Source organism: Struthio camelus, chromosome 2 (assembly GCF_040807025.1).
Source record: "Struthio camelus isolate bStrCam1 chromosome 2, bStrCam1.hap1, whole genome shotgun sequence".
Taxonomy (NCBI): domain Eukaryota; kingdom Metazoa; phylum Chordata; class Aves; order Struthioniformes; family Struthionidae; genus Struthio; species Struthio camelus.
In genome coordinates this window covers 26,325,325-26,339,518 of record NC_090943.1, presented here as the reverse complement: position 1 = coordinate 26,339,518, position 14,194 = coordinate 26,325,325, and the positions used below count along the sequence as shown (strand labels likewise).

The following is a 14,194-nucleotide window of genomic DNA, read 5'->3' as shown; positions in this document are numbered from 1 at the left end:
TAAAGTGGCTTATATTTTGCAGGTCTAACCAAAAGTGTATCAAATACCTATGAATATGACTCATCTGGCTGCTACTAGAAAAGGGATGCTTCACTTGATCTCATTTGGAGTATATCCCATTCATCTCTGCTCTGCTTAGATCAGACATTAGTTTGCAGCTGTGTACATTCATAATGTATTTCTATCAGGTGTCTAATACACATTGCAATCTCACTGCTAACACCATTTTATTATCTAATCAATCACATCTAAATGTTTCTGAGTTCAAAACTAGCAGCTGCTTGGGGCTGACAGAGAGTCAGCAAAGAGCAGCTCATTTAGGATTACTTACTGGATTCACCTCAGCATCCGAAGATGTATACTGTGCTACGTGCCAAGGGTCTCTACTATTATGGCTGCCTCAGTACCATATTTTCTGCACTGATTAGTCATGTTATCAACTGAAGAGAGCACACAGGTGAGGGACTAGAAAGCTAGCATCAACATAAGCTACCTTTCCCAGGAATGGCTGTTAGGGGCAGTAGTGGCCTTGCCAAAACACTGTATGTATCTTAATCTTAGGATGCTGCTTGACTGCATCACGCTCCCAACCAGGACTAGAGGCAGATCATTTGATCAGCTGGATCTGAAAGACTCCTCTGCGTAAACACCTCCTTTATCCCCAAAATCAAAAAATCCACACATTCACAGCCTTACAACCTACAACCCACACCACAGACCCAAACAGCATTCGGAACAACCCAAACATTGTGAATTTGACATGTAACTGGTTGGGGATTATGAAAGAACAAAACGCCCTAATAACTAATACAATCAAAATCCTACCCACGTCTGTCTAATTCCATTTCCCTTGATGATATATTCTCAATATGTTTCTTTACTCTTCAAAAAAGGCACTGATTTGATATAGCGTTTGTTTACAAGACTCACAACAACAGAATCAGAAGAACATTTCAGAGCAATTTCTTTTCATAAAGCAATACCAGCTCCATTTTGCTCAATCCTTGTAAACAATTCAGAGGCAGCTGCTCTGGACAGCAGAAGAGCAACCTCTGGTATCACTCCCACGAGCTGGCTCAACTCACATGTAAACCACAAAAAGTTGGAAGGTATTCTTCCTCACAGGCTTCTTCATGTATGATATGACACGATTCAGGAAGAAAAAAAAACACACAGATATACAATAAAAAGCCTCTCTACACATTCCCCAACTAGTACCTCAGCATTAAAGTTTTTCCACAAGTTGTCCATCATTTCCCACTAATCCTTTTACTCTGGCAATGCTACCAGCTTAACCACTTTTTTTCTTTACTCTTCTCACTCTACTTCCTGCCTTCTGTGCTGGCCAGAAGGCTTTTTCCTGTTTGTTCTCCAACGTGCTGAATGCAGCTGTAAGGAGGTCTCCTTAACGCTCGCTCAAAGTATTGCTCACTAAGAGTAAGTTATGACAGTGCCTTACTCCTCCTCTTTCCCATGCATTACTGCTTAGTAACATAAAACAGTCTATACACACACACACACAAACAAAGCATTCAGAAATCCTAGAGAGGTCTTGCTAAAGCTACAAAATGAAGGAAGTGACAGTAAATATCCCTGATCATAAATTTTCTCTGAAATTCTTCTGCCAAGTATGGTTTATTTATACAGTTTGCAGAACTACTTAGGCGACTGTTTTACTTTCTGAGCGTGTACAGTTCACTGCAAGTCATTAATGGCCCCCAGAAGAAGGGCTGGGGGAAGGATGGCCCAAATAAACATATTGGGACTCCCATTCCCATACAACAAGGCTTTCTCCTACCCTTACTCCCCCACCAGAAAATATAACCTTTATATCCCACATACTCCATAGAAAAATGCTCCCAGACGCTACATTTCAATGAATGTTCCAATCTCCCTGCCTAGTTTAAAAACATGGATATTTGTGCTTAAAGGGGAAGAAAGAGCAAGAACAAGCAGACTCTCCATTCACTTCACTGGCGTATGCTCCCCAAAACCTCCATAAGCTTTGGTTTCATCTTGCATTTTTAAATTACGGTAATGACATTCACAATACTACCTGTGTTTTTTTGATCAAAAACAAACAAAACCAGACAAAAACACACAACCCAAAGAAACACACACACACACACACACATAGAGGCTTTTTTGCTCTCACTGAATGATGAGAGCTTGGAAAGAAGGTTATCATCAGCCTCAAAATGCAATCAGAAAAAATTGCATAGCACGTTCACAAAAAGGTAAAAAACAGCAGTGCTTTTCTCCAAGACTACCACCCAAAATGTATAGGAAAAGAAAGAGTAACATATTTCAAGGGCAATCTTAAGTATCACTTTTAAAATCTGCATTTTACAACAGTTTAGTTTCTTTCCTTCCCGTTTGTTATTTTCTGCATACGGAAGCTAATGGTAGGAGTAAAACAGAAAATTATATCCTTCTGTACGAAGCACTTCAAACTGGAAAGAGTTCATAAATACAAATTTGCTACCTTCCTTCACAAATTCTACCAATGGCTCTCCAGAAACAAGCTCTCAGAACTACAAATGGTAGGAAATGAGAATGGTTAAGTGAAATATTGTTATTCTCTGTTGCCTGAATCTCGCACATACAAAAAAACAAAACAAACAACAGAAGCATCATCTATTTATATTGACAAAATGACCCTGTCCCTATTTATCTACTAAGAACACACAGAAGGTGTTGACGATCAGTCAAATAGCTAATGTCATTTATAGTCCACGTTCATATACTAACTTCCTGTTAATAAGTTCTTTAACCCCTTCTTCCCATCACACTTTGAAAACAGACAAAATATTTCAAGCAATTTGTCTAGGAAGATCTTTTTTCTATAATACATGATGCTGAAACCGTTCTTAGGAACCTGGAAATCACTAACAGGAGAATGCCCTTATCCACTTCTGTGTTGATCTTTAAAGGGAAGTCAGCTTTTCCTGCTCCACTAGAAAGCTCAACATTGTTTCAGATTTAATTTCTAAGAGCCAAGATGTCTTTTCTTCTCTCAGTATCCTTACACACCCGACATTAAATCATTCGCATGCGTACTCACATCTGTAATATCTGTACAGTACTGAACAAAGGCAGTATAAAAATGCCAACAAATCCATTAAAACAAGTGCTGCAGATGAGGAACCAAACATTTAGAACGTGTAATCTCTCTCAGAACACGTATCTCAACACTCAGTCCCCTCTAAATGTTGTGCACAAATGGAAGGATGCCCACAACCCTGCCGCAATGGCTTACATGCAGCTTTAACACAAGGATTTCTGATTATTTGTGCATGTTTTACAATTTGTGCAAGTTCCCTTCTGGGCAAAGGTCCTTCAAATACAGTCAACGTTTCTTTCTCATTAATTAATAGAAGTTATTTTTGTTTCACTTATTTTAACAGGAAATGTTAAAATACACACGAAATAAGATATAAAAGTATAAGAATTTCTGCTCTTTCTAGTGCATTAAACAGAAAATTGTATCTTTTGTCAACTGGAGCTCCCCATTGACAAGAGTCACAGACAAAGTTAAAACAATTCAAGAAGTCACTTATCCTAGCAGTTTGAGTGCTGATGCTATTATGGCACATTCAGAACCTGATGTTAGAATCCCCACTCCTTGATCAAATGACATTTCTGAAGCGCTTAATTGCTTTTCAGGATTTTTTTTTTATTGTGTGCATACGTGCACATGCTCACAGAACAGCTGCTTTCTTCCTCTCCTTTCCCCACATTTTACCTCAGGGGCAATAAAATTCTAGTTTACTTAATTTGCAAAGCTTATTTTCAAGAAATAGAGATGATGGTTGTGTGGACTACATCAAATCTAGGTTCAACCCTCAGCTACGGATTTTCAGGTTAAATTACTTCATCATCCTGTGCTTCAGTTCATTGTCTGAAGCAGAGGCAGTAATATTTCCTTACTTCCAAAATGTTTTATGAAAAAGAGGCATGCAAATATTTCACATCTGAGCCCATAAGTACCACATGGACAGAAATAAAGTAAATGATCAACATATTCTGGAAATAGCTTCTATTTAGATTTTCCAAACTGAAGTAGTTAATCTAAACAATTACGAACATTCTCCAACTCCAATCACCCTTTAGTAGAGCACTTTTTGACCTCGGGCAGTGTAGCAGCAATGCTCTTTCTTGCAAATTCCCATTCCTGTAACAGGGAAAATGTCTGTGTCAAAAGCCTACTCAGCTTAGTAGAGCACCTCCTTAGATGACAGTAACTGCCACTTTTCCACTTTATTTAAAAGAAAGGTAAATGAGGCTTTGAACAAATCACTTTTATTCACATTATCTTTACAGTGAAGACCAGGGAAGGCTCAGTGCTTTCTTTAGATGCTGGGAGTAGGTACACCTCACAGTATCTGACAATGCCACAAAGCTTCCTTTCCTCCACTGCTACTTCATGTGTATCATTTTTCTAACTCAGAAGCTCCCTGTAATTCTGGTCTGTACCCTTTTTCTCCCCCTTTATTGAGCCCCTTCAGCTTATGTCAAAGCTTCTGCATAACAACAGCCATACCTGATCAGATCAAAAGTCCACCTAACTCAATATCCTGCCTCTGAGCATTGGGCACTAAGAGCATAAAAACAGCTTACGCATGTTGTTATGCTTCCCCAGCCTCCCAGCAACCTGCAAATTAAGTGGATTCAACATAGCTCAGGAAAACTTTATTGGGCAGCCCTTGACAAATATATTTACAGAGGAAAAATCCAATTGCTATTTGAACACACCTAAACTTCAGTACATCCTCATTCTGCATCAGTGACTTCCACAGCTTAATTCTGTGTTGCACAGAAAGTATTTTTTCCACTTCTCTTAAATTGTTGCCTACTGCAGTCATGTGATTACCATCAATACTTTATTGCAAGACCTAGCGAACAAATTCCCTATTCCCTTCTCCAAACAAATCAATGATTTTACCAGCTACCATCATATTCCTATTAGGTTGTCTTTTCCAGCCTGAAAATTCCTAGTCCAAAGAATCAATCCTCCATACCTATGACATAGGCATTCCATACTTATGACCATCCTTATCTTCCTCTCCGCACTAACTCCTGCATCATTTCTGAGACAACAGGGGGCAAATGTTGCATGTTGTAGGTACGTACATGAGTATACTAGTCTTTTATGTTTGGCTCCATTCTCTCCTAATGACTTCTGTGTTTCTGTTTACCAATACTCTAAGTATATGGAGGATAAGAAGGTGATCAGGAGTAGTCAGCATGGATTCACCAAGGGGAAATCATGCTTGACCAATCTGATAGCCTTCTCTGATGGAATGACTGGCTGGGGAGAGGAGGGGAGAGCAGTGGCTGTTGTCTCCCTGGACTTCAGCAAGGCTTTTGACACTGTCTCCCATCACATCCTCATGTTACGAGGCAAGATCAAGAACTGTGGACTAGATGAGTGGACAGTGAGGTGAACTGAGGACTGTCTGAAGGGCAGAGCTCAGAAGGTTGTGGTCAGTGGTGCAGACTCTAGTTAGAGGCCTGTAGCTAGCAGTGTCCCCCAAGGGCCAATACTGGGTCCAGTCTTGTTCAATGTATTCATCGATGACCTGGAGGAAGGGACAGAGTGCACCCTCAGCAAGTTTGCTGATGGTACAAAAAGGAGTGGCTGACGCTCCAGAAGGCTGTGCTGCCATTCAGAGGGACCTGGACAGGCTGGAGAGCTGGGCAGAGAGGAACCTCCTGAAGTTCAACAAAGGCAAGTGCAAGGTCCTGCCCCTAGGCAGGAAGAACCCCATGCATGCACCAGTACAGGCTGGGGGCTGACCTGCTGGAAAGCAGCTCTGCAGAGAAGGACCTGGGAGTCCTGGTGGACAACAAGTTAAGCACGAGCCAGCAACGTGGCCTTGCGGCCAAGAAGGCCAATGGGATCCTGGGGTGCATTAGGCAGAGTGTTGCCAGCAGGTGGAGGGAGGTGATCCCGCCCCTCTCCTCAGCCCTGGGGAGGCCTCCCCTGGAGTCCTGTGTCCAGTTCTGGGCTCCCCAGTACGAGAGAGACATGGCACTACTGGAGAGAGTCCAGCGGAGGGCTACTAAAATAATGGAGGGACTGGAGCATCTCTCCTACGAGGAAAGGCTGCGAGAGCTGGGCCTGTTCAGCCTGGAGAAGAGAAGACTGAGAGGGGATCTGATTAATATATACAAATATCTGAAGGGAGGGTGTCGAGAGAACGGGGCCAATCTCTTCTCCGTGGTGCCCAGCAACAGGACAAGAGGCAATGGGCACAAATGGAAACACAGGAAGCTCCATCTGAACCTGAGGAAAAGCTTCTTTGCTGTGAGGGTGACTGAGCCCTGGAGCAGGTTGTCCAGAGAGGTAGTGGAGTCTCCTTCCCTTGGAGATATTGAAAACCTGCCTGGATGCAATCCTGTGCAATGTGCTGCAGATGACCCTGCTTGAGCAGGGAGGTTGGACTAGATGATCTCCAGAGGTCCCTTCCAACCGCAAGCATTGTGTGATATGAAACTGAGTGAGACATATATACTACAAAAAACTAAATCGTCTCACATATACCACAGCCTGTAGTACATTACTTTGATAGCTACCAGCAAGACATTTGAACTCATCTGCGCAAAAGATTTTAAAATATAGGTGACAAGCACAATAGTAAAAATGGACAAAATATATACACAATCTTTATTAAATATAAAGCATCATTATTTCTCAAATAAAGAGAGTAAAATACAGAAAGTTAAAGTAGTCATAATTTTTACAGTGAAAATTTTTTTCAAGAAACAGTCACTTTGTGCAGAAATATAATGGTTTCAATAAAGGTGCCATTAAGAAAAGATTTTTCAAAACCAAAATCAGAGACTGATCTGCCTCCCCAAGAAAGATACTTATCTGATAATCACAGAACTCAGCTGGGCTGTAAGATGTGCAAGCCAAAACTCACTGTTTGGATCAGATAACTACCAGCTTTTCTACAGTGGGCTAGATCTTCTTTGAGAAAAGGAGAAAGAAGGATTTTTGATCCTGATACAGACAAAAGAGCAGCTGAAATCTCAGTGCTTTGAAGGACAGATAAAATGTTTAGTTCCCAGCTCAAAGAGTAAGGTTTACTCCACTTCTACGGCAAAAGAGCTTTCACTCACAACGCTTACCTGGTGCTGCACAAAAAAACCCACATGCAAATACAGAAGAAAACTGCCTAGAGAAATATCCAAGTTTTGAAGAAAACAGAACACAGATTAAAGCAACAAGTCCCTAAGGTCCCATTTGAAAATAATACACTGGAAACCAAGTTGTAAGGTGAAACTATTCCTACTGGGAATGGAAAAGAAATAAACTAGATGTTAATAGGAGCTGGAGGAAAACAGTTTAGCTGTAAGTTATTTTGAAGTATTTAAGAATTGTTAAAAAGGCAGAGAGACCACTCTTAAACATAATAAAACACTTGCTTTTATACACTTCCTTTAAAAAAACAAAATCTCTAGAGAGTGAAGTCACATTTTGAGTCCTATGTAAGATAAGATATTTTCCCCTCCCTTGAAAACACCCACGTGCCTGCACTATACTCCAGCTTTTCTTCACTGTTGTTCTTCTCTTTACTCTTTTTTCTTTGCTCCAGGCTATACCACAATGGATTTGCCAGCAGCTCTATAATATTAGGTGGAATTCCAGGAGACAATTCATTTCAGCAAAAAGAATGATTTTTTCCTCTTAGCTTGTGCCAGGCATCTGAACAAGATAAATCAGGAACTGCAAAAGATTTTAACCAAGACAAGGCTATGACTATGCTTAGAGTTTTGCCAGCAGAAGTAGTATTGTTTAACAATAATATCCCTAACAAATGTTACCATACCATTTCAATTTTAATGTGTCCCTAGCTCTGAGCAATAAAAATTGAATGCAAGTATGACAATATTGGATCAAACCACCAAACCCAGCATGTTCTTTCTGATGCTCGGTAGGCTCTGTGGTTTCTATTGAGAGAGAGCACATACTCTTCCAGTGAGAGTCACCTCCATATGTTTTTCATTTCTCCCCTCCTCCAACATCTGTTTGCTTGCCCAGACATCCTTCACTCCCTCAGACCTTGGGAAAATTCTCCCCCCGAAGTCCTGGGGGGACTTTTACCTTCAGAATAGGCCCTGGAGCACCTTCACTGCAAGAAGCCAGAGAAGGCAACATAATGCAATGAGATCAATTAGGCTCTATACAGAAAACATCCTTCGTTCCACCTGACTAATTTATTTTGAACCACCTTTTCCGCATCATTCACAATGTTGTGGATCTGGCATATTGGCTCTCAGTGATCTTTTCCAGATTTAACGGTCCTGGTCTATTTGTTTTCTCCTTACAACATAGCTGTCCCATAGCCTCATAGCTGTTTTACTTATTCTCTCTAGTTCTAGCACAGCCTTTCTGGGAGGGATTCCAGAAGGCACTTCAACAAGTTGCCAAAGAGAGAGCAAGCAAACTAAGGACTGAACGGTAATCCCCTTCTGTATAGGCATGCAAAGGAAGAAACATCTATGATCTCCTCCTCTGTCACCTCCTACCTACCTCCTTCAAAGCTTCCAAGTTAAAAGCAGAGAAGCAGCAGGGCAGCATCTCTTCTACCTATAAAAGCCAAGAATATACTAGCAACACAGTTGCTAGCTTTTCCTCCAAATCATTCAAGTCAACATGAGGGAAACAGTTTATACCAAGTGTACAGAAGCTAAAGGGTATATAGAATATGTATACTGGATAAAGGCAGGATGAAACAACCAATTCAAGACCCAACCTGCCCAACTGGGGTTTCTGTAGTTTGACAGAGAGCAACTTATTCTGCATTTGCATTCATTTTTGTGATGAAATGGGTTTGAATAAGCTTAGAACCAATGGCCAATTTTCACTTATATTTGAAAACAGATTCGTAAGCTTTACTAACTCATTTCCTTTAAAGATTAAAAGTCATGCTATAAATATTTCCAATGTCCTTAGTTACTTCTTAAAAATACTCTTACTTATAACCAGCCATTTCTAAATATATTTTTAAATATTTATAAATAGATTGCAAAGTTAATGGAAAACTTATTTTCTAAGAAGCTAGGGAAAGGTTCACTTGTTTATATTAAAGCCATGTATCAGCATTTGGGAGCAGGGAAGGAAAGGAAGAGGTGAGGTATCTATGCATGCGTGTGTACACATTACTGAGATAGAATAAGGAAGGACATAGCTGTGTGTATAATATATCAACTCTTTAGTCTCCTCTACTCAGCATTAACAATACAGCTTTACTTACAAAAGAAGTAGGAATCAGTTAGGCTGCAACAGCACTACACAGAGACTTAATAAGGGAAATTTAAGCACAAAAATACTTAAATTTTGTCGTCAAAGTGAAAAGAATGTTTTTCTTTCCAAAGGACGTTGCAGAATACCTGAAAGTCTAACTCATATGTTTGATGCAGTTGCAAGAGACAAAAATATTTATGATAAACTTTGTATATTGTCACGTTAATCACTTCTACACTTTCGTCTGCAATCAATCAGTGCTGCTAGCATTTACTGGGGCAATAACCTGTGTTCAAAACAACAACAACAACAACAGATGAAAAATACCAGCTTGTACTTGTTTTGCTTACTAAGTATCATTTTACAAATCAAGCCTTTGATTCTATGAATATGCAACTTTTCTGACAATTTCACACAGCTCCTGGAAGTCAGTGAAACTCTCAGTGCATGAAAAAAAGCATGTTTTATTCTTTGCAGAAATTTGACTAAGAAATTAACTTAGGAACCCAATACTAAAATCTATTATCAATAGTATGAATTCAACTGGAAAACACATGGTGACCTGTTTATTAAAAGGCACTTACACTGATGACCCCACCTAGATTAACAGAACACCGTGTTTCTTGAATGCATTTTTGTGATCAAATTGAAGATATCTAGAAGTCGATCTGCAAAGCGAGAAAAGTAACAGACACAGCAGAAGATTAAAGAGGGATAACAGAAGGGGTAGGGATGATGGATTTGAGGACTACTAATTTTTAGGCCCTGTCTACAGCAACTACTACTAATAAAAATAAGTAATCGCAATGCGTTTATAGCTCAGACTAATTCTAGTAAGAGCTTTATGATATTTTCAGTGGCACAGCAGAGTCCATTAATTCAGAAATGCCAAAATGCACCTAAACACTGGAGTTTTGTTTTGCATTTGTCTCAGTTGTTAACTTCAGCCATTAAGACAAAAAAATCTGTTTCAGTCACCAGGATTCACTAACCCATGGCTGACTTTTCATGATGTGCTTTGGGACTAATTTTTTAGTATTTTACACAGTAATTAGCTGGTTTAGGAGCAAATCCGCTCTAGGGGATCATTAATTAATTACAGTCATGTCATTTATGAATGTATATTTTTCTTTTCCAAAACTATATAGCAAAAGTATAATTTAGTCCCTTCTCTTAAAAATAGTAATTTACAATAGTTCTGTTTTACGGTACAATTAATTATGGCCAGGTTTTAAAGTGACCCCAAATTTGATCAAACAGGAACCTAAAGGTACCATTTTTTAACATGGTGAATACAATTTTTTGAACTCTTAAACAGAAGCAGCAAGCTACTCAAGACAAAGCTTCATGAACAAGTTTCCAGGACGCAAGCTGTCCTACTCTTGCAGAACGGCAACTACACCACAATAAGAGCATGTGAAGGAGCAACACCAAACAAATGCAAGTTCACCCAAGACAGCTGACCCCTGAGAGTAATGTCATTGTGATCGTGTGCCAATCTTAGATGTATGCCACACTTTCAGAAACAGAGGTCATTCAGCTGTGCTTCACTGATGTTGACAGCAGTTTTGCATGCATAGGCAAATAAGTTATAGGTACAATATAACTTTTTCACACTGAGAACACACCCCTATTATTATCATCAACTCGCAGACTCATTCCTAGAAATCATGGGTTACACCCTGAATTGTTAAAGCCAGAATTATAAACAGGGAGTCCTGTTGTCAGCCAGTAAGAAGAAATGAGTATTTCTGGTTAAAATCTCGTTCCACAACTATTTTTTCCACATGGTATTTCTTAATGCTAATAGCAGTTCCAAAACTGAAAACATTTCAGGAACAAGCCCGTAAACAGAGCAATTCATGGTAGGAAGCAGTTAAAGATCACACTTGAGATCAAGAATTGACAGGTTTCAATTAGCCTGGACTTGCTCCATACAGTTCCACGTGATGCATATTTAAGCAGAGGTTGAAACATATCTAAAGAAAAACTAAATTAGAAAACTATGCAAGATAACCCCAGAGAACAGGTAATAAATGTGATGGGATATTCCCCTCTTCCCCTAAGTTACTGGGGGAAGAACGACATATTAAAGTCAGTATCTTACCCTCTTCCTCATGCTATCTAAAAGGACTACTAGTCAGATGTAAAAATGAAGAGAGTTGTTCACCCTCCTCTAACACTGTCCTTCCCTCATTTTAACAACGTCCTTTAAAAGGGACATATTGAAACATGGTGCAGAATTTACATCTATGGAGAAAGCTTACTTTTATTCTGATGCTTTCAGCAGGAAATGTTTCCTCTTTCTGGATAAATTAGCAGGAGCCCCAAAATGTTGGCAGAAGTTTGCTAGGAAAGCATAACCCCAGGGGAAAGAAGCTTTATTTCTGATGAGAGCATCTAGTCCCTTTAAGAGTTTCATAAATACAAGCCTTTTCCATCTGTGGGTTATGCCTTCAGATCCTCTCATTTTTGAAACAAACGTAGTGGAAGAATAGAGAAGGGAGACGTTTAAACACACATACATATATTATGTATATTAATAAAAAATGAACAGCACGAAAGCTCCCCCCTGCCTTTTTATTTAATTCCTCATGGAAGCAGGAGATAAGAGGGAAAGTTAGCCATTCAGACACCAGGAGAAAAAAAATCTAAAACCAGCAATAAGATCTGTGTCACTCGCTTTTCTACAGTATCAGCTGTGGGGGTCTGAGAGAAACAGAAGGATTTCTCCAAAGGTACCTCAGGCAAATGAGCTGTGGATAGGAAAGTGCTTTGGAAAACAAGCTTTTGGTTACAAGTGTTCTAGAGAATCTTCACTCAGTTTTTGTATTTTTTTAAACTTGTATATACAAGTGCTTTGAAGCAGTACCTCTTACTTTCTGTTTAGAATTTGGACCACAAATTCTTGTAATGCACTGCACAGAACTCCACAGGAAGTAAATCATCACCCCTTACAGAATCATTGCAAATATTTATTGGCTTTCATATATGACATAGCCAACAAAGTCAATTGCTTGTGACATAAAATGATGCAAGAATCTTCAAGCAGATTGCAGTAAGAAAGAAGCTTTCTATAAAGTGCATTAAATTTCAATCAAAGGGAAGAAGTGAATTCAGAGTGTAATTAGTAGAATGCCACTAAATAATTCCAATTCTATACCTGTTCTTTGGAAAAAAAAAAAAACCCACACACTATATTTTCCAGTTTTTTCCTTCTTCTGCAAGAGCCCTTCTCTCTACTTGTCGCAAGAGGTAGAAACTGAACAAAACCCAGTTGACACAATTTTGCAGAATAAGGATCTACTCACCGTAGAGTATCTGCTCCAGACAGTCTTCCATCATGACCAAACCCTAGCAGCCTCTTGAACTGACCTCTAGGACTCACTGCCTTATTAGTGGGTCTTGAACATACTCATGAGCTTCATTAGATAATATGGGCGTAGCTTCAAATAGGTGTCTTAGCCTTCCCCTCCCCTTAACAGGTGGCACCAAAATGAAACATCACTTTAACTGTGACTTAATTGTGAAACATCGCTTTAACTGTTCCCCACTTCTTGAAAAAAAGAATTATTAGAGCTGGCAATAAACGTGACTGAAGATCTCAATTAGAACTTTGCTGAAACTAATGCAAAGGACAGATTTTTAGAGAAACAGTCCCAGCTTCCCTGTAAATTCTATTTAAGTGTACTAGAAATTTTTTTTCCATAAGTTGGAAAACATCCATAACAATAACTTAGATGTTTGTTTTTGAAATACCATTTTGCTGAGTATCATTACATTGGGTTCAATCTATAAGCTTTAACATTGTCTTACTATCCATATATTAAGCATGATTAAGCATTCTCTCTGCACCACTGAAAAGACCTTGTTTTAGTTTATGAAAAATATATGTACTTATTCTACCTCACAACTTCTTAGTTATTGCAATCTTACTTTTAAAAATAAAAATTACATTTTCTTATTGATTTGAATAGAGAAAGTCTTGAAGTTCTTTAACATGTCCTTTTGAAGGGCGCAAAATTAAACATACCCCTTCATCTTCTCTGAGCTTCTGTTACAACTTGAAAACGGCCAGACACATCACATTTAGCTGAGCCATACCACACTACTAAATAAATAAATCTCACTCCAGATGTTCTTCTCCAGTTTCTGGAATACTGTGCATCTCCAAGGTCAGCATGAGAAGCCTGCAACATCCTGTTTCTATCTGGTACTTCTCTCAACATGAGGAGCCAAGATAAATCAAAGCTTCCCCCTCCCTCCCCTGAACAGAGCAAACCTGGAGTCATGAGAGACTTCACACAGCTAAACAAGGCAAGGCATAGTGAGAATGATAATGAACCCAAGAAATGGCACTGGAATCACTCCTTGCATGGATAAGCTTAAAAAAAGAAATCAAATTTTTTTTCCTTTTTAGCAAGGGTGTAGAAAATTTCTATTTTAACTCTAAAACTGCATCAGTATTCAGTTATCACCAAAGCAGAGCAGACTGGAGATCATTTCATAAGATTGGCTGTTTATAAAGCAAATAAATGTATGTCACCAAACTGCACTTTGCATCAATGCTGCCACTCCCTTGGCTGCCACAGCCTGAGTCCAGCCTGCTGGTGCTCATCCCCTGTCCCTGGCCACTCAGTTTAGAATATGCGGTCCCCACCCTCCGGCCTGGCCACAGTCCCATGCTCTCTGCAGCTGTCTTGAGAACTGGCTAGCGCTTCAGTAGCATCCTTTTCACCACGGGCAAGGCAACAATACCAGCTTTAAAAAAAAAATGAAAAAGACAAATAAAAGAAAGATGAAATGGTGAATATTGTTAATTCAGCTGAGACTAAGCTATAAATAAAACAGCATAAGACAGGAAAAAAAAGAAGAAATCAAAGAACTGTATGCCTAAGAGTTAACTGACAGCTACAGAGACTGTATGTGGGCAATGAT

The 14,194-nt window shown here is 39.3% G+C and overlaps 1 protein-coding gene across 4 annotated transcripts in view; it reads right to left on the bottom strand.

Moving 5' to 3' along the window:
* CDK14 (cyclin dependent kinase 14) overlaps positions 1-14,194 on the bottom strand; it is a 325,653-nt gene that overhangs the window by 294,090 nt on the left and 17,369 nt on the right. The window lies entirely within an intron of this gene.